The sequence below is a fragment of the Periplaneta americana genome, chromosome 4 (genome assembly GCF_040183065.1).
Source record: "Periplaneta americana isolate PAMFEO1 chromosome 4, P.americana_PAMFEO1_priV1, whole genome shotgun sequence".
NCBI lineage: Eukaryota > Metazoa > Arthropoda > Insecta > Blattodea > Blattidae > Periplaneta > Periplaneta americana.
The window spans coordinates 178,888,871-178,910,547 of record NC_091120.1 but is presented as its reverse complement, the minus strand read 5'-3'; positions in this window follow the sequence as shown (position 1 = coordinate 178,910,547).

The window sequence follows — 21,677 nt, the reverse complement described above, 5'->3', positions numbered from 1 at the left end:
TTTTATAGCTATTATAAAACACCAAACACTTCATCATATAAAAATTCACCAGTGTTAAAAATTTGTTCATATTTCAATGAAATATGTAAAACATGGGATCTAGATTTCAGTATTTGTTACATCAAATATAAACGTTTTCCTATTAATATACTGAAGGTAGTTGATTTTAAATAATATTGCTATCTATTTGTTACTCTGTAATATGTCATTTAGAGCTACATTTTACATATTTTGGTTATGATATCTATTTTTGATTTATTTTTATTCTGTTTTTTAATTTATATCTATATCTGGGTCTTTTATTTAGGTAGTACCTATTTGTCTGTAGTTTTTTTAGTTTTTAGTTTGTATTTACACTTGTACCTTGCATTTGTATCTGTTTTTATCTCTTTTTTCATGTTATCTCAAATTTTATGTTTGAAGCAAATATCTGCACTGTCTATTGTAATTGGGACTTTGCCCTGTTATAGAGAAATAAATAAGTAAATAAATAAATATTATTACTATTATTAATAATATTTATTATTAGTATTATTATTAATTTATTATTAATTGTCTTTATTATTTTATGCTCGACCATGCCGAAATGTAGTAATTATACACCTGGTAGTAGCCCTTTAATGCACCTCATTAAAGTACACCTATTCATTATAGTTCAGTTGTTCAGCCAATGAGAAATCAGCATTGTACCGTTATAAAACCGCAACTATCGATTATTCTCGGATATGCAATCGAAAGACAATTAGCGAAACGTCACGGAGGCTGGAAATCCAATACTGTCGCAGAAGGTTATGTTCTGTTACTATAATAATTAGCGTTAATTGTAAATAATATTGAAATAAATTGAATTTGTCATCTCGTTTTTCAATTCTAAATCAATTTCCAGGTTATATCAATATTAATGTTCATGTTATTCTCTAGATTATATGAAGGTCAATGACATTCGTCCCTCGGAAAAAATCAATACTTTCGCATCTGCGCACATCTCACAATTTAGAAGGTCAGTTCCGCTCTTCACTTAGATAACCATAACATGAATACTTATTAATAATTTCAAGTTAGAAATATGGTCGAGCATAAAGAGTCGTATGAAACTTGCCTATAATGGTAATTAAGACGCTTGTATGAAAATTATGAGACTCGCTTGCGCTCGTTTCATAAACAAACATACTCGCGTCTTAATTACTACCATTATAGGCTCGTTGCATAATGTACTAAATTGTCATTATTGAATGTAATTAGTTACCACTGCCACCGGGTATTTAGCTATTTGCAGTGTGAATAAATACATACAAAATCCGACAAATGCGAGTGTGGCTTAAACTCTGCTTAGAATATACAATTTAAAGGGTCTAATTCATACCTTTAATTAAACCTTTATACTGAATCAGAAAAAAAAAAGCGGCAAATTTATTTAAATTAAAAGTGAAAAAAGTTATTTCTTATCGTACTAGTCTTCAAGCTGCTCTTAAATCTTCCTTGTTATCCACAGTCTTTCGAGTTTGCTGTTTTTGCAGTGGAATAGGTACAAGAGCGGGTTGGTTTCTTAAATTTGCTGTAATGTAGAGTTTGGAAACAAAGTCGGCTGGTGCGACTCAAGCTTTCACAGCTCGCCTGATATCTTCATTACCTGCTTTACGATCTCCCAGTGCATGACCTGCGTACATTAGTCTAGATGCCTGGTGTAATTGTTCCCGCTACGTCTCTTCCTCCCAGGGGCGTATCGGGGGCGGAACGGGGCGAGTCTTCGCGTGCTTCCGAGGCATCATCATGAACTAATTCGCTCTTCCGGACGGTCTTTACCCGTATACCGTCTTACGTCAACATTACAGAAGCAAGCGAGGAACCTGTTGTCGAATTGCTACCAGTTATGCCATGATTAATGTTGAGCTGTCGTCATCATATGAGAAATTAAGACCTCAGTGTATTAGTATTAGTATTTATTTATTTAACCTGGTAGAGATAAGGCCATCAGGACTTCTCTGCCCCTCTACCAGGGGATTACAACTATAACATGAACAATAAAATTACAATTAATATTAAATTTACAATTACAATAAAAATTAAAGTACGACAAGAATACCTGATTAATGCAAGCTAGACATTTTGTCATAGAAGTTAAGAACAAAGAATATTTTTGTATTTACTGAATTACAAATTAAACCTACAATAACAAAATTCTGTAGTGATGAAATTACCGGATATTGAAATATTTTGTGATAGACTAAGAGAACTATTTACAAGAAACCATGTCTGAACGAGTCTCAATTACTGACCAAGTGCCTAGTAAGTTTGCGTTTGAATTGAATTTTATTTCGACAGTCCCTGATGCTAGCAGGTAACGAATTCCAGAGTCTTGGCAAGGCTATTGTGAAAGAGGATGGGTATGAGGAGGTGCGATGGGATGGTATTGTTAGTATTGTTTCATGGCGAGAGCGTGTGTTCAGATTGTGGTGGGAAGAAAGGTAAGTGAAGCGAGACGACAGGTACGAAGGAATAGAAGAGTTCAAGATTTCGAAGAGAAGGAGAAGTGAATGTAAATTTCTTTTCTTATCTAGTTTAAGCCAACCAATTGCTTCCAGGGATGGGGTAATGTGATCATATTTACTAACATTGCTTACAAAACGTACACACAAATTATGAGCACGTTGAAGTTTCGTTTTGTTGTCGCTGGAAAGGTCAGTCAGTAAAATGTCAGCATAGTCAAAATAGGGAAATACAAGCGTTTGCACAAGGGACTTTTTAAGCAAGAGGACAGTGGTGATGAGGCTGTCAAGAAAATATGGAATTATTAGCATATCCACTAACTTCGAATTTGAAACTACATGTTCCACTTTCAGTTACAATTCGCCACGGTGGCTCAGAGATTATATGCTGGACTAAGCTAGGGGGGGGGGCAGGATTCAAATACAGATTCACCCTGAATTTGTAACGTATGTTGCGCACGCCCGTGGTTCAGGCAACAGAGGGATTTACTCTGGGTACTCCGTTTGGGGTTTCATGAAGTCGGTCCTAAGTATTTCTTCCATACATTAGCCCATCCCCAATGAATACATGGGCTCGCTCCCGTCCAGGTATAAACATTTTCCTTCCAGTTTTATACAGACTTAGGACTATCGCATGGGCTCGCTCCGTATAAATATTTTCCTTCCCATTTTATGCAGACTTAAAAATGTTTGATACAGAAGCTTACTTGGTGCATAATCACTTCGTAAAAAAAGGACGTAGTAAAATCTAAAACAACGCTCCTAACAAAGTCGTATCTTGTTATTGAATGTGTTTTATATTCCATCATTTCATGCAAAATGAACGTTTCTTTTTCGTGGGCTTTATTACTCTGTTTTTTTTTCGTTTTTTTTATCTGAATAGAAGGTGTGTGTCACTTTGAATGTTCTTTGCAACTTCAATTAATTGAAAAATATATGGGTGCGGTTTGTCGAATAGTCCATTCAACATAGCATGGAACGCTTCGCAGTTATTTGTGGTACGGATGGAGCTTTCTGAGAACTGTGACCACATTTATGGAGGGAAAGTATTGTCTTCATCTGTGTAATTTTGTAATACGTAGTCCAAGACTTTCGAGGGGAAGGGGGTTGGAGCGAGTTCATAAACATTGTAGGACGTCTCAAGAAGGTAGATAACTTCCGCGCGGGAGCGACTTCAGTTATTGTTCCTTTCATACCACCTCTGATTTGGAGCGACTTCGTTAGCAGACCTCCGTTTCCCCTGTTCTGGTGTAGCGATGTTGTTATACGATAGCTATGATGACATTTCACACTGACTAGCATGCGCATCGTACAGTGTAAGCAGAGCTGTAGAAAAAGAATCGTCACAAGGAAGTACAACGTTTCCACAACCATGTTCATATCACATATTTTCATATGAGGAGTGTTTCACTTTTATTTGGACATACATTTCGTTACATCCTGTATAATTATAGTTCTAAACAATGGGTTACAGTAAGTCCAAACTCACATACGTTTGAATAGATTGAGTTGTAATAATAATAATAATAATAATAATAATAATAATAATAATAATAATAATAATAGTATTTAGTATTTATTTATTTAACCTGGCAGAGATAAGGCCATCAGGCCTTCTCTGCCTCTCTACCAGGGGATTACAACTATAATATGAAGAATAAAATTAAAATTAATATTAAATTTACAATTACAATTACAATAAAAATTAAAGTACGATAAAATTACCTGATTAATGAAAGCTAGACAATTTATCATAGAAGTTAAGAACAAAGAATAATAATAATATTGACGATGGTATTTCACCCGAAATAGTTAAGGCAGACCCTAGTTGTCTCATAAGTGATGCCTTCTTGGTATCGCTTGTGCGGTTCAGACCTACCTTCGGACAGTTGACTAAACAACAAAAACAATTATATTAGGTGAAGAATACAATGCATACAGCTCTGCGTTGTGTAATTTTCTCCATTCTCCTATGGCTTCATCCCTCCTATCCTCAGATGTTTTCCTTATTCTCGAACAGCCTTAAACTCTGTTCCTCTGTCAAAGTGAAAGTCCAAGTTTCACAACCATACAGAACTTATAAATTCTAACTTTCAGTTTTTTTTCTAAAGCAGACTGGATGGCTTCTCAACCGAATAATAGCAGGCATTTCCTATATTTATTCTGCGTTTAATTTCCTCTCGAGTGCTATTTATATTTGTTAATGTTGCTTCAAGATATTCGAATTTTTCCTCCTTCTGAAAGGGTAAATTTTCTTTTTTTATACGGAGTGTAAACGATATAACCTTTCAAATTTATACAGACTGTACATCTCGATCTACTAAACATGATGAGTATTGAAATGTTTTCTCTTCTATTTTTGTTTTTAATTGGTAAAACATCATGTTTCCAAGATTGATAGTAGTCTAATGTTTATGCTATAGTAAATGTGAACGACATTGCGAATGATCTTCTGTCCAGCACACGCTAAAACATCACAATAGAGAAACACAGAATATCCTGATTTGTAAACAGAGATATTACCGCAGTTGCAATGTACTACGCGACCAAGGCGGGACCCGTCGTGGCAGAATGAGGAACTCCGTGCTCGCTGCGTATGTTTACTGCTGGAGTGTCGTCACATCCAATGCCTAGTGTTTCAATCTGGTCGCAATGCCGCGTGTAGGAAGACGTGTGTTTCGTAGCCAAGCGCGGAGCATTTTTTATAATGCCATAAAGTTTTGTGATGAAGAAAAGACAACTGGTTTATTCCTGCCTCTATCGAAGACAACAGAGCGTGCTGCAGCTATTGTGAAGTTAAATAAGGAAACAATTAGTAGGATTAGAAAGGAAAGTAAAGAATGTGAGGGCAAGGGTGTAGAAATATACACACCAAGCAAAGTTAGACGACCTCCTGCAAATAGGTTGAATTAGACGACATGGACAAATATAACATAAGATTTTTTTTAGTTGGTTATTTAACGACGCTGTATCAACTACAAGGTTATTAGCATCGATGATATTGGTGATAGCGAGATGGTATTTGGCGAAATGAGGTCGAGGATTCGCCATAGATTACCTAGCATTCACCTTACGGTTTGGGAAAACCTCGGAAAAAAACTAACCAGGTAATCAGCCCTAGCTTGTATCATAAGAGAAGTTCATAAATATTATGGTCTCTACAAAGAGCTTCCAACATTAGGAAAGTTGCATAAATTTTGTAAGAGAGAGATAGGTTTTTAAAGGATGCAAGGAAACTCTACGAAAACTCATACTAGCCATGGATTTTGCATTCAAAAAATTTAAAGATAAAAAGGAAATATCTAATAGAACGTTCTGATATAGTAGCCCGTTATTTACCTGGACGAAACATGGTTCCATACCCATTACACTGTCCACAAGTGTTGGCAAGATGTAAACGTGTCAGGAGTTTATACAAATAGCAGTGCAGGTCAACGACTTATAATAGCCCATGCTGATGGTAGTGATGGTTTTATACCGGGTGCTTTCCTCATATAGGCTATGTTGTCCGGAGTCCGGCCACTTTAAAATGCTAAGGTAAGAAATGCATATCGAATGCAATATTGTATAAAATACAGTACCTACTTTAGTTTACGTTACTTTCAGTTCATGTTCCCCCCTTTATGAACACCGATGTTGTGGTGTGTTTTCTGAATAGATTCCTATGTGTGTAAGCTTATTATAAAATAAAAGTAGACAATAAAGTTAACTATGTATTCGAATATATAACATATAAAGCGTGTTAATAATAATGAAACAAGAGCGCAGTTCAGCATGTGCTTCATTTTGCATCTGATGCGGACTTTACAACACGGCCTGTGTTGTGAAGCGAATCGCAGCGCCACCAAACAAAACAGTTCCTGCCTTGGTCGCGTAGTACGTGGCGGACAGAAGTAAATAATGACTGTTTACCATCATTTACAAAAACATTAGACTTACAGACAACATTTTTGTAGGGAAATTTGTGTCCTATCATCAGTTTTTTTTGGCCGTTTATATCGTTGACACCCTGTATTTTCATTTCTTACTACGTCTTTTTTTTTCGAAATATAATCATATACTTAAACAAAAGAAGAGAGAAATTAGGCCAATGCATGCACACCTTCACTATATATGCTGTCCTGGGTCCGTCTCAAGGAGCGAAGAACTATTCACTCTCTCACGTTACTCTTCAATATTCTTCAGAACTCTAACCCTAGCTACTTAGCTTCTCGTTTTCAACATTTGTCCTAATATCACGAAATAGATACTCGCTCACAACACCATATCACACTCTCCATTCCTAAATACAGAACATCCTTCTACTCTTCATCTTTCACCGTCTCTGCAGCCCACCTCTGGAACTCTCTACCACAACATGTCAGAGACTGTCGGACATTGTCTAGTTTCAAAAATAAACTAAAATTGAACTTTTTCAATTCAAATTCCTTTCAGTTATAAGCCCTTTTCTCTGCGATAGTTTTGTAAAATTATATAATATATTTCTTTTCCTTCCTTTCCCCTTTTTTGTCCTTTTGATCACCAGATGAATTTATTATCATAGCCTTTTTATTGTGAATTTTATTTAATTTTCGTATTTCTTTTCTTTTTTGTTATTATTTTAATACATTCCATTTTGTTATATTCTTCCTTACGTTTTCCATATTAACTATTTGTACTAAATGAGTTGCTTTTACTATATTCCAATGTATTTTACTTTCTTTTTTTCCTATTATGGTATTATTTGCATGTTATTTAATGTCGATTTTATTATGCTATTATTATTTTTTTTGTAATATCCTAGTATTCTGTTCTTTAACTTTTTGTTAAATTTTCACTGCTTGTATACTTTGTGACCTGGTAGAGTGTAAGAGAAGGCCTATGGCTTTAACTCCGTCAGTATAAATAAAGAATTATTATTATTATTATTATTATTATTATTATTATTATTATTATTATTATTATTATTATTATTATTACTGGCTTTTAAGGAACCCGGAGGTTCATTGCCGCCCTCACATAAGCCCGCCATTGGTCCCTATCCTGAGCAAAATTAATCCATTCTTTATCATCATATCCCACCTCCCTCAAATCCATTTTAATATTATCTTCTCATCTACGTCTCGGCCTCCCTAAAGGTCTTTTTCCCTCCGGCCTCCCAACTAACACTCTATATACATTTCTGGATTCGCCCATACGTGCTGCATGCCCTGCCCATCTCAAACGTCTGGATTTAATGTTCCTAATTATGTCAGGTGAAGAATACAATGCGTGCAGTTCTGTGTTGTGTAACTTTCTCCATTCTCCTGTAACTCCATCCCTCTTAGCCCCAAACATTTTCCTAAGAATCTTATTCTCAAACACCCCTAGTCTCTGTTCTTCTTTCAAAGTGAGAGTCCAAGTTTCACAACCATACAGAACAACCGGTAATATAACTGTTTTATAAATTCTAACTTTCAGAATTTTCGACAGCAGACTGGATGATAAAAGTTTCTCAACCGAATAATAACAGGCATTTCCCATATGCATTCTGCGTTTAATTTCCTTTCGAGTGTCATTTATATTTGTTACTGTTGCTCCAAGATATTTGAATTTTTCCACCTCTTCGAAGGATAAATCTCCAATTTTTATATTTCCATTTCGTACAATATTCTGGTCACGAAACATAATCATATACTTTGTCTTTTCGGGATTTACTTCCAAACCTATCTCTTTACTTGCTTCCAGTAAAATTCCCGTGTTTTCCCTAATCGTTTATTATTATTATTATTATTATTATTATTATTATTATTATTAAGTATGAAAAAAAGACAAATACCTGAAGAAAGGAACTATATATAAATTGGCATATGCTTATAAGAAGTAAGAGAAATAATACATTGTCTCAGTGTGCAATGAGATATTCTCTAATGGCGAATAATTAACTTGATTTCGTTCCTTTTTTTTTTTTTTCTTAATGTGTAACGAATTTGAAGAAGAGAAAAGTCCGACTGAACTATAGCAGTCTGTTTCTTTTCGTTGACTTCAGATCTGTGACCTCGGAATATCTGATAAAGCTATGAAACAATCACGATCTGGTAATCCATGTTATACAGCGGCATTGGCCACGATTTCACGGGAGACAAGGCCGATAAGATTTATCATCTGTTGATGCAGTGCATTTAAAATGACGACGAGGACACAAATTGACCATTGCTCCTCCCTGAAGTCCATTGTACTCTGATTATTATGACGCAGCGAATACATACCACCGACACAAAAGCCAAGTGCTCATTTCAAAGTCACGCAAGCCATAAATTCCGTTCCATTAATTCAGAGATGCTGCATTTGAGAGTTGAACAATAAAATGTCAGACATAACAGTTACCAGCGCTTTGACCGCATGCGAGTGTGTCTGTTGCCACCTTAAACTACAATTACTACAGTTTGTGTTAACAATCAACGAACATTACTGTGTGACGGTTTTCCAAAAAAAAAAGTCCGTGTCACATAAATGACACATAATTCCTTATTACCCGTTTTACGTGTTCCGCCATAATTAAATTCAAATCAAATTTTTCAAATTCAAATTCAAATTTATTCACAATTTACATTTGAAATGATACATATGAATATATACCCGAAATGAGCATATGCTCGTGCTCAGGTACAGTCCAGTAGTCTACATAAAATTTAAAGAGATCAATAATAATGTTGATGTTAGAAATAATAGTAACAATAATAATGATGATGATGATGATAATAATAATAATAATAATAATAATAATAATAGAATATCCGTGACGGAGATGATACAACGATAGTAATACAAATTAATTCATTAATAATAATAATAATAATAATAATAATAATAATAATAATAATAATAATAATAGAATATCCGTGACGGAGATGATACAACGATAGTAATACAAATTAATTCATTAATAATAATAATAATAATAATAATAATAATAATAATAATAATAAAAATAAAAACAAAAATATTTACAATAATAAAATAAATACTAACACGGATAAAATAAAAAATAAAACCACTTAGCGAGAGTTAACACAACTTAAATAAGCATATAATAACCAGAAAAAAATGACGAACTCGAAAATCAACAGAAAAGTTCGATGTATAGCAGACGACAGCAACCGCCGCATTCACATTGTGTTGTGCATTAATGGTAGTAGGGGAGAGCCGAAGGTCTACGTAACTGCCGTTCTCTTCGAAATCTCGTAAATTCATGGGAAGTTAATGCTGAAAAAACAAAATGTCTACGAGTCAGACTGTTCATTATTCCCAGGATAAATACAAATAATACTGAAATATATTAGTCAAGTTTCAGTTATAGATCTCCCCTTTTGTGCAAGAGGTATCATATCAAAATCAAATATTTGTAATGTTTTACCATTGATGATGTTCTCTATTCGCTAGCATCGGTGTATGTTTAATTTCTTTGTTCATTTTATTTTCATCTGTAATTGTTATGCCTGAATATTTTATTAATTCAACTTTTCAAACTTGTATTTATTCACCATGAAGGGATTTGTGTTGCTTGATTTGTCTGTTACTTCCATATATTTCTCGAACTTTCCCGCGTCCTCGAATAAACCGCGCACCTCTCTTCTAAAAGGGGGGAAATAGAAAAAAATACAAAAATAAAACTCCGGATCGGCAGGCAAGCGTCTTAGCCGACTGAGCTACGCCGGTGGCTCTTAGCTTATTAAACGTAGGTATTTGAAAGTTCTGGTCTGCTCGATTATTTCGTCATTTGTCACTATTTTACTTCTAATTAATTGTCTACTTATGAAGGCCATTATTTTTGTGTGATAGCGTTGCAGTCAAATTCTACCACTTGCACTGCTGTAAGGTCAATCTGTATACATCTGCAAGTGGTGAACCGCTGCACAGAACAGTAAACGACACTTCCGCCATACAGTGACAATCTGTATTATGTCCACTATGTGCTTCTTGCTGAAGACGTCAAACTGTAGAGTACAGAATTGGTCCATGTAACATTTGTACTGACGCTGCAGTAAACGATTTTGATCCTGGAAGCAGAACTGTGCAATTGCTTAAGCGTTCGAATTAATGTTTGGCCATTTTTGTGTGCGGTACTCGTTTTTATTGTAGGAGCGACAAAAACGCCCATTAAAGCTTGGAAACAAACAAAAGTGCGCACGTGATGACGACGGCCGGTGTTATATGGGCAATCAGGAGACGCCGTAAACCCCTCTTACGCGGCTAAGCAAATAACCGTAATGAAAATTAAACCGACAACAAGCTCAACATTGCCAGTATAGAGTAAGCAGCTTTGTTAAGGATAGTCATTCTGCTGCTGGTGGGGGGGGGGGGAAACTTGTGTGCCAAGTGGGAAGGCAGGGAGACTTAAATAGAAGTTTGGTTTTCCCTTTATTCTCACTCCAATACACTTAGAATAAATAAGTGAAATTGAGTGTGTATTCTGAGAAAGTAGATTTGCTGACCATTTAGAGAGTTATTTAGTCACTTAGTCGTATAAATTTTAATTCAAACACTCACTCACACTCCTTGACACACTCTCCCATCTACCCACTCAAGCAGTAATTCAACCACACGCACACTTAATATGTCACATAATCACTTAAGAATTCAGTCACACAATTAGTCAGTCTTTCACATAATCACCCAGTATGTCACATAGTCTGTCAATATGTCACATAGTCTCTCAGTATGATACATAATCTCTTGGTATGTCACATAATCACTTAACCATTCAGTCATATAATCAGTCAGTCTTTCACATAATTACTCAATATGTCACATAACCACTCAGTATGACACACAGATTAGATTAGATTAGATTAGATTAGATTAGATTAGATCTTTATTAGCCGAATAGAATTACAAGCATTCATGGCGTCATCAGTACACAAGAAAAATGACATAACATACAATATAATACAAAAATAGACTTAATTCTAAATAAATTTAACAGTTTAATATTAAGTGACATGCAAAAAAAAAGAGAAAAAAAGAAAAAGAAAAAAAAATATATATATATATATATATATATATATATATATATATATATATATATATATATAGGACAAGCTTGATCATCAGTCTCCACTGTTCTATCTAGTATCTCCTCTTTTTGCTTTTCCCTGTCTTTTCTTCAACTCTGAGTTACCTGAAACATAAATGGTCAAGGGCAGTATCAAGAAACGTTAAATTCTAAAATTTTAAATTTAGGTATTCATTTGTGCAAAATGGCATATGTGTTAATAAAATGTTCTTTACCTCTTTTTTTTAATTTTCTTATGTTAAGTTCTTTGATTTTCTGTGGAAGTTTATTATATAAATTGCTGCCTCTATGTGATATGCTGTTACCACTCAATATGTCACATAATCACTGTCTGTCACATAATCACTTAACCATTTATTTATTTATTTATTTTGCTAATAATTGTAACATAAAATATAAATAAACAGAAAAACTGTAGCTCGTCCCTGGAAGAGTAGAACTCGTACTCAGGGGCTTAATCATATAATAAGTCAGTCTTTCACGTAATTACTCAGTATGTCACATAACCACTCAGTATGCCACATAATCAATGTCTGTCACATAATAATTAGTCTGTCACATAATCACTCAGTCTGTTACATAATTACTCCGTGTTTCACATAATCACCCAGTCTGTCACATAATCACTCGGTCTGCTACATAACTACTCCGTGTTTCACATAATCACTCGGTTCGTCACATAATCACCTAGTCTGTCACATAACCACACAGTCTGTCACATAACCACACAGTCTGTCACATAATCACTCAGTTACATAACTACGTGTTTCACATAATCACCCGGTCCGTCACATAATCACCCAATCTGTAACATAATCACCAAGTCTGTCACATAATCACTCAGTCTGTTACATAACTAGTTCGTGTTTCACATAATCACTCGATCCGTCACATAATCACCTAGTCTGTTACATAATCACCCAGTCTGTCACATAATCACTCAGTCTGTTACATAACTACTTCTTGTTTTACAGAATCACTCGGCCCGTCATATAATCACACAGTCTGTCACATAATCGCCCAGTCTGTCACACAATCACCCAGTTTGTCACATAATCATCCAGTCTGTCACATAATCACCCAGATTGTCACATAATCACCCAGTCTGCCACATAACTACTCCATGTTTCACATAATCATTCGGTCCATCACATAATCTCCAGTCTGTCACATAATCTCCAGTCTGTCACATAATCCCCAGTCAGTCACATAATCACCCAGTCTGTCACACAATCACCCAGTCTGTCACACAATCACGCAGTCTGTCACATAATCACCCAGTCTGTCACATAATCATCCAGTCTGTCACATAATCATCCAGTCTGTCACATAATCACCCAGTCTGCCACATAACTACTCCATGTTTCACATAATCACTCGGTCCGTCACATAATCACCCAGTCTGTCACATAATCTCCAGTCTGTCACGTAATCCCCAGTCGGTCACATAATCACCCAATCGATGACACAATCATTCGGTCACTCGCATAATCACTCGATCGATCTCTCGATCATTCAGTCGATTACTCACTGATTCAGTTATTTAATCACTAGGTCAGTAAGCAAGCACTCAATCAGCCACTTAAGCAATCGTCCATAGACTGACATTCTTCGACTCAATCACTTACTGAAGTTAATTTGTCATAGGCCTACCAGTTAAGTTACTGAATCATTGTTCTACTTAATGACTCAATGATCTATTAAATCTTAATAGTGAACTGTTTAATGATTCACTCAGTTAAGTACTCACTCAGCTTCTTAGTCACTCATTCTTGCAATCAGTGATTCAGTCATTCATTAGTTAGAGAAGCCGCTCATTCATGACTCGATATTTTCAGCTGCCTTTTCTCTGCCTGTCTCTCTGTCTCTCACTTGCTCATTACTAATTTATTTGCCGTGCACTCAACGGATGCTCTCGCAGGTATTTACGGAACCGAACTCTCATAAATTCCTCGTTAATACAATCAATCCATCATTGACTCAGTTCTGTCCATTCATCCTTCAGTCTATTGATACCCGAATCCTTTAATCCATGTAGGCTATTTATAGTCCCGTCCATTAACTTACTCGTCTTGACTTTCGTTCGTCGTAGTCTGATTCGATCAAATGTCCCGTCTTGTTCACCTTTGATATATTCACATTTTTTAAGCCCCATTTGTATCTTTTTAACGGAAGATAGCGACAATCTGCGTGTTCAAACATCTGGACCATGTTTGATAGAAATGACAATTTGTCAGATGACAGGTAACTAATTAACAACTGTAGTTTATTCTACTATTCGACCATTTTTTCATGAAATGTATTTCCTGTTATAAAACAGTTGACAGAGAAGAATCCAAAATGGATAGCTGCCCTTGAAAAAGGAGTACCGAGCGATAATAGCACCTAAATTAATTGTAGATCAACAATATTCTATATTTAATTTTAATTTTATTTTTTTTTCCTCGACAAGAATAACTTATTTTTCATATATAGAACTGTACAGATGGTTATTTACAATTAACAAGGAATGTCTTAAAACATTAATGGCTATATCTTGAAGTTCCAAAAGATCGATATGGAAACGATGAAAGAAACTGATACAAAATCTTGAGATAGTGCCCCTTGCACCAAAGAGCAAGCCAATTGCTTCCCAGCGACAAACGGGTATGTGGTATTTCTCTTCCAGATAAGAAAAGCAGGGTTCATAGTGTCTTTTCTTTTCCAGAACTACTTCTTGTGGTTGGAATTCGGCACCCTCAAATCTTACAGTGGGATCGATTATGAAGCCAATCTTTTGATTGTTATCAGTTGCTATGATGTCGGCACGTTTGGTGGAGCCAGTGGATGAAATACAATGTACTTCTTCATAAATGTCAAACTTTCCAGACTTCTTGAGACATTCAGCAATTCGGCTTCTAACCCAGTGATGACGATTGTTCCGTAACAGTTCCCCTTTTCTGCAGAAACCAAGAACATGAGGAAGGGTTTCGTACTCATTGCAATGGCGGCAACGGGATTCTTGGCTCCTACCAGGGACACTACGTACTGCGATGACATTGCAATTCATTTTTATAGCGTTAGTCCATTGAGAGGTGGAAAGGCCTTTCTTGGTTGATATCCAGAAATTTGATTTTAACCATTCTGAAAAATGCGAAACACCTTTACCACGGTGGTTAAGTTTTTTCCATTCTTCAAACTCTTGATTTCGTAATTTCTTCCGTAGATTTCGCACATTAGGTTGTTACTCAGAAGGGAAACTAAGGTGTTGTATACTGGCTCTTATTTCTTGTGCGAAATTTCTTGTATAAATTTTCATTACAATAATTGTAACTCTCCTATTCTAAATGAATCTCTTTAAGTTAAGTATCTTGGTGCCGAATTCATAGTCAACACTTATCGTAAGGAAACCCTTAAGCAGTTGCTTATAAACATTTCCAATTCATAAATCCCACTGAAGTGAACACTTATTCAAATAAGGCAGCTTGTCACCTCCTCAAGTGTTTCCTCATATGCAATATAATCAGCTGATTCGGTATACAATGGATGATGATTATGATTTTGATGAATTCATTGAGTTTTATAATGAAAATTAAAATGTGTTTCGGCAAAAACAAAAGGTATACCAAAGATATTAATTAATTAATTAATTAATTTTCAAACTTTCCCTAAAAAAGGGGTTGCCCTGAAGGACAGTGTATACCAAATATACAAGTATAAGTAAATACGTAAAATTTTATAAAAATGTTTTCGTTAGAAATATAATTATTATTGTGTTATTAATTTACTTTATATATGTGATTTCTCAGAAGATAGACTGAATATTTTAGAGCTATCAAAGAAACAGTCTTGGCCAAAGAAGATTCAAGATTGAACTCTTTGCAGAAATTAATAATTTTTTTTTGTAATCGTGCCTCTAACACCCACTAATAACCCAATAATTTCAATAGTTGGCAACTTATACATATGTAAATAATAAGGAACAGTTGGATCATAAATTTGATTCTTGACAGTTATATTTGCCAAGAGAGAATTGCAGTAATCAATCATTAGCGATTGGACAATGTTTATTTTTATGGAAAGAGACAGACAATTTTGCAAATGACCCGTCCTTGGACAGAAAACTATGAATAAATTAAAATGTTACAAAACATCACACTTAAAAAAACCAGACATTACTTATAAAACGACCTATAATAGTACATTATACAACGAGCCTATAATGATAATAATTAAGACGCGAGGATGTTTATGAAACTCGCTTGCGCTCGTTTCATAATTTTCATACGAGCGTCTTAATTAGGCTACCATTATAGCCAAGTTTCATACGACTTTTTATGCTCGACCATATTTCTAACTTGAAATTATTCGTAAGTATTCATGTTATGCTAATGTGACTGGGGAGCGAACTGACCTTGTGCAATCTCGTAAATTGTGAGATGTGCGCAGATGCGTAAGTATTGATTTTTTTCCGGGCAACGAATGTCGACGACCTTGATATAATTTAGAGAGTAAGATAAACGTTAAACTTGATATAACCTTGAAATTGAATTCGACATTGAAAAACGAGATTACAAATTGAATTTATTTGAATATTATTTACAATTAACGCTAATTATTATAGTAACAGAACACAACCTTCTGCGACAGTATTGGATTTCCAGCCTGCGTGACGTTTTGCTAGTTGTCTTTCGATTGCATATCCGAGAATAATCGAAAACCTGAACTTTAATGAATAGGTGTACTTTAATGACATGCATTAAAGGACTGCTACCAGGTGTATAATTACTACATTTCGGCATGGTCGAGCATAAAACAATATAAAGCATTTGACAAAATCGTAGAATAGTGTTTGTTTGGTGTGCCACGTTTTATGAAGTAGGCCCCAGATCTGTGCATCGGCCAAACATTTATTGCCGCTTGGAGGCCTGTCGCCGGCAATGAGTGCTGTGCTACGGGATGCATACTGCGAGGGGAAGAAAACCCATTGCTCCTGTTCATCATTATGAGACCCGTAACACTGCTAATGAAGGGCAAGGAAGAGAGCTTAAATTAAGAGCGGGGGTAGGAAGTAAGTGGATGGCATCATTGCTAATTTACAAGCGCGATGCGTGACGTAGGAGCATTATTTTAGGTTGGCAGCCATAAAATTTGCATCAGAATGGAGCAGAGAGTAAGTCTGGCTGATGACCATTGTAGCAGTCGCGAGATGCGGCAATTGAAACCAAAACGACCGCACGTCGTGATTCTTCTGTCTGGATTACTTTGGAGTAAAGCGCATTCATCGGAATCATTGTAAATATTTGGTAAATTATGTTCGACTTCATTTATCTATCTTACATCATAATAAAATTGTAAGAAATATAATTTAATATTATCATCACAGTGTGTTGTAGTGAAAATGCAGTGAGCTTCAAAGCAAATTCTGAGAGTTATAGTGGCAGAGAAAAGAGATTGATTTACAGTGAAAGAGTGTGAGTTACAGTGCTAAAATAGCTTGCAATAGGGTCTAGGCTAGCGATTTTGAGGTTAATATAGTAAGTACAATTCTATCGATTAATAATTGATGTTTTGTTATTTGAAGTGTTGTATCAGTAAAGTGTGTTTATATTAAGTGAAGTTTTATAATTTATAGTTGCAGTGCAGAGTATTTGAACAGTGAAATGTTTTTGAAATATTAGTGAAATCGGGATAGTATCAGTGAAAAGTGTCGTAGTTCCAGTGTAGTGAGTGAGTTGACAGCGAAATGAGTGTAGTGCTGAAAGGTACTTATACATTTATGAACATCATATATACTCGTGGGTTTAAGGGTATATGTACGTGAATGACCACAAATATTATCAGTAAATGCAGGCTGTAAATTTCAAAATTTTATAAGAAAATGAAATCACAATTGGACAAAAATTACAAGGTACCACAACAAGACTTATTAGAGCTTAAATATCGGATAAAAGTATAAAAAAGATAACTAATAATATTTTTCAAACCAGTTTTATCAGAGTACGAAAAAAGAAAAATCTGTAGTTAGATCATTTGGTAACCATAACATTGTTATGGTCTCTCTGACATCTTTAATATTTTTCCTGCATGCAATAAACACTTATTTCTGAAAAGTAGATTACTCTCAGACATGTAGAATTTTTATTTTAATACAATTAATTCTTTATTTGTTCTATATAAAATATATTAAAATTTACATAATGTTTTTGACATAATTTTTCTATTATCAAAGGAATGAGCATTATTGTAGTCTACCTTTTGCATAAATTCATGTTAAATCAGTGTACAAAATTTCAGAATTCTATCTCTAATGGTTGTGGAGTTATGAAATAATATATGTGAAAATTTTCAAATTTTGGAAAATTTAATTTAAAATAAAAAGTGAATTCTTAAAAATATTATTAGTAACCTTTTTTATACTTTTATCAGATATTTAAGTTCCTATAAGTCTTGTTGTAGTACCTTGTAATTTATGTACAATTGTCAGTTCATTTTCTTATAAAGTTTTAGAAATTTAGAGAATGTATTTTCTGATAATATTTGTGGTCGTTCACGTACATATACCCTTGAGTTCGAACTTAGGGTTAAGATACAAATTAGATTTACTTTAAATGTTAATTTAAGTGATCGTGCTTCATTTAATTTAGGATACTCCTTGTTAATATATTATTATTATTATTATTATTATTATTATTATTATTATTATTATATTACCGGTTCTGCTGTATGGTTGTGAAACTTGGACTCTCACTCTGAGAGAGGAACATAGGTTAAGGGTGTTTGAGAGTAAGGTGCTTAGGAAAATATTTGGGGCTAAGCGGGATGAAGTTACAGGAGAATGGAGAAAGTTGCACAACACAGAACTGCACGCATTGTATTCTTCACCAGACATAATTAGGAACATTAAATCCAGACGTTTGAGATGGGCAGGGCATGTAGCACGTATGGGCGAATCCAGAAATGCATATAGAGTGTTAGTTGGGAGACCGGAGGGAAAAAGACCTTTAGGGAGACCGAGACGTAGATAGGAGGATAATATTAAAATGGATTTGAGGGAGGTGGGGTATGATGATAGAGACTGGATTAATCTTGCACAGGATAGGGACCGCTGGCGGGCTTATGTGAGGGCGGCAATGAACCTCCGGGTTCCTTAAAAGCCATTTGTAAGTAAGTATTATTATTATTATTATTATTATTATTATTATTATTATTATTATTATTATTATTATTATTATTATTATTGGTGGTGGTGGTGGCGGCGGCGGCGGCGGCAGTAGTAGTAGTAGTAGCAGTAGCAGTAGCAGTAGCAGCAGCAGCAGTAGTAGTTTATTTTTAATTGTAATTATTCTAATTGTCATTATTGAGTGTAATTAGTTACCACTACAATCGGGTATTTACTCATTTGCAGTGTGAATACATACATACATACATACATACATACATACATACATACATACATACATACATACATACATACATACATACATACATACATACATACATACATACATACATACATACACACACAGACACAGACAAACACACACACACGAATTGTTGAGTATTAGTACTGGGTCATAGTTACAGAGATATTCAAAATTTTCGGATGTGCATAACGTCTCCAACACCATAAAGTAGGCTACAAGAGAAAGGAATAACATACGTGTTGGATTCGTTACCAAAACATACTCTCAAAAACTGAATGTTTCTGTATCTGTGATACGGTACAAGTATCCAAAAATACCGCATCACGCGGAATATGTCGAATCTTTCATATCATAAAATATGGAGCGGCTAGCAGCTTTCGGTACCGTCAGAATGCGTTCCGTGCCTGCGTTATTCCTCACGTTGCGACCGGAGAATGGTAGCAACATCGCCGCTAATAACAGGGTCCAATGTAGACCCTAACTACAGTAGCTTCACTGAAAGCATAATGTTACGAGTTTTACTGAAAATACCGCATTTACTCCCATATAACTTGCACTTTTATACCGAAAATGCGTGTTATATGAGGGGATTTTTTGTGTGGGAAAGATTTTGTTGGAAAACAAAGCATTTAAGACCGTTATGCTTATTTATTCTTATATCCGCATAATCTACATCTAACAGATCTAATATGACGACTGGACCCCTCATCTTATTTATCATCACTGTTACCAATCTCTGAGCCACACTACAGAACTGAGAAGAAGGTAGAGTGTGTTGGTGTAATGACAGAGGGAAACGGGAGTACCTCGATAAAAGCCTTATTACGTCTGCTTTGTCCACCACAAATTCCATCACTACCTGGCCGGGATCGAACCCGGGCCGACTGGATGGGAGACCAACGCGCTGGCTCTTGAAGCAGGCTTGTGACACGTACAGAAATATGTTTTCTATTTTAGCTTTAGGTTTATTATAAATCTCTTTCCCTGTCACGGATGGGTCCGGGTCGTCAGTTGGACAACCCTGCTGTATGCTAATCTCCCGAATGGTAAACTTGAAGGAAATTAGTCAGTTCCCTTGCATATGTTAGCCAAAGTCCTCCTGATGTTGAATTTCGTGGAAATAGCTCGGCGCTACTGGAAATTCAATGAACGCAAATAAAAGGTTTCCTTTGCTAACAGTGAGGCGAATCCATTAGGGAATTGTAGCTGATCGCTCATATGAAGGAATGCATTTAACTGATTAAAGAACTGTTAATGAGGTTATGTTGAAATCTCTCCTCTAGCTTCGTTCATAATTAGGTCTCCATAGTAGATAAATATAAAAAAGAGATAAACACAGCAAAACAAAACAACAGTAAGGTAAGATAGCAACAACACAGCAATATCAGAACATTATAACACAGTACAGCGACAAGAGAAGGTAGCAACAACACGGCAATATCAGAACATTATAAAACAATACAGCGACAAGAGAAGGTAGCAACAACACAGCAATATCAGAACATTATAAAACATTACAGCGACAAGAGAAGGTAGCAACAAGACAGCAATATCAGAGCATTATAAAACAATACAGCGACAAGAGAATGTAGCAACAACACAGCAATATCAGAACATTATAAAACAATACAGCGACAAGAGAAGGTAGCAACAACACAGCAAAATCAGAACATTATAAAACAATACAGCGACAAGAGAAGGTAGCAACAACACAGCAATATCAGAACATTATACAACATTACAGCGACAAGAGAAGGTAGCAACAAGACAGCAATATCAGAGCATTATAAAACAGTACAGCGATAAGAGAAGGTAGCAACATCACAGCAATATCACGACACAATGCAATAACACAACTGAAAAACGAGGTAGCAAAACACAGCATGATGGCAACAACACAACAGTAACACAATAGAGCAATAACGAAACAGTAAGAGAAGATTAACGTGCTACTTGCCCAGCCCATCTCAAACGTCTGGATTTAAAGTTCTTAATTATGACAGGTGAAGAATACAATGCGTGCAGCTCTGCGTTGTGTAACTTTCTCCATTCTCCTGTAACTTCATCCCTCTTAGCCCCAAATATTTTCCTAAGCAACTTATTCTCGAGCACACTTAGCCTATGTTTCTCTCAAAGTGAGAGTCCAATTTTCACAACCATTCAGAACAACCGGTAATATAACTGTTTTATAAATTCTAACTTTCAGTTCTTTTGAGAGCAGACTGGATGACAAAAGCTTCTCAGCGGAATAATATTTATTCTGCGTTTAATTTGTTCCCGAGTGTCATTTATATTTGTTACTGTTGCTCGAAGATATTTGAATTTTCCATCTTTTCACACAAATGCTGGGTAACTTTCGGTGTTGGACCCCGGACTCATTTCACCGGCATTATCACCTTCATCTCATTCAGACGCTAAATAACCTAAGCTATTGATAAAACGTCGTAAAATAACCTACTAAAATAAAAATAAAACATACCAACATCACAATATTCACAACAAGACTACACTGGAATAGCACAGCAGCAATGATAGGACTACCGTGAAGATCTTACCGGTGAGCTGAACCGTGTTGGGCGTATCAGCCTCAGAAAATGTGCTTTGAACACAAGGGTTCCAGGAGAGTGGGGGCACTTTGAGCGGTGGATTGGGCGTAGAGGGCACTTGCAGCCCGTGAGTTATAATGGCTGACCTTCAGTTCGGAGCCAAATAGGGTGGCCGATGCGAGTTTGCGTCCCTTGCAGGGGGTGG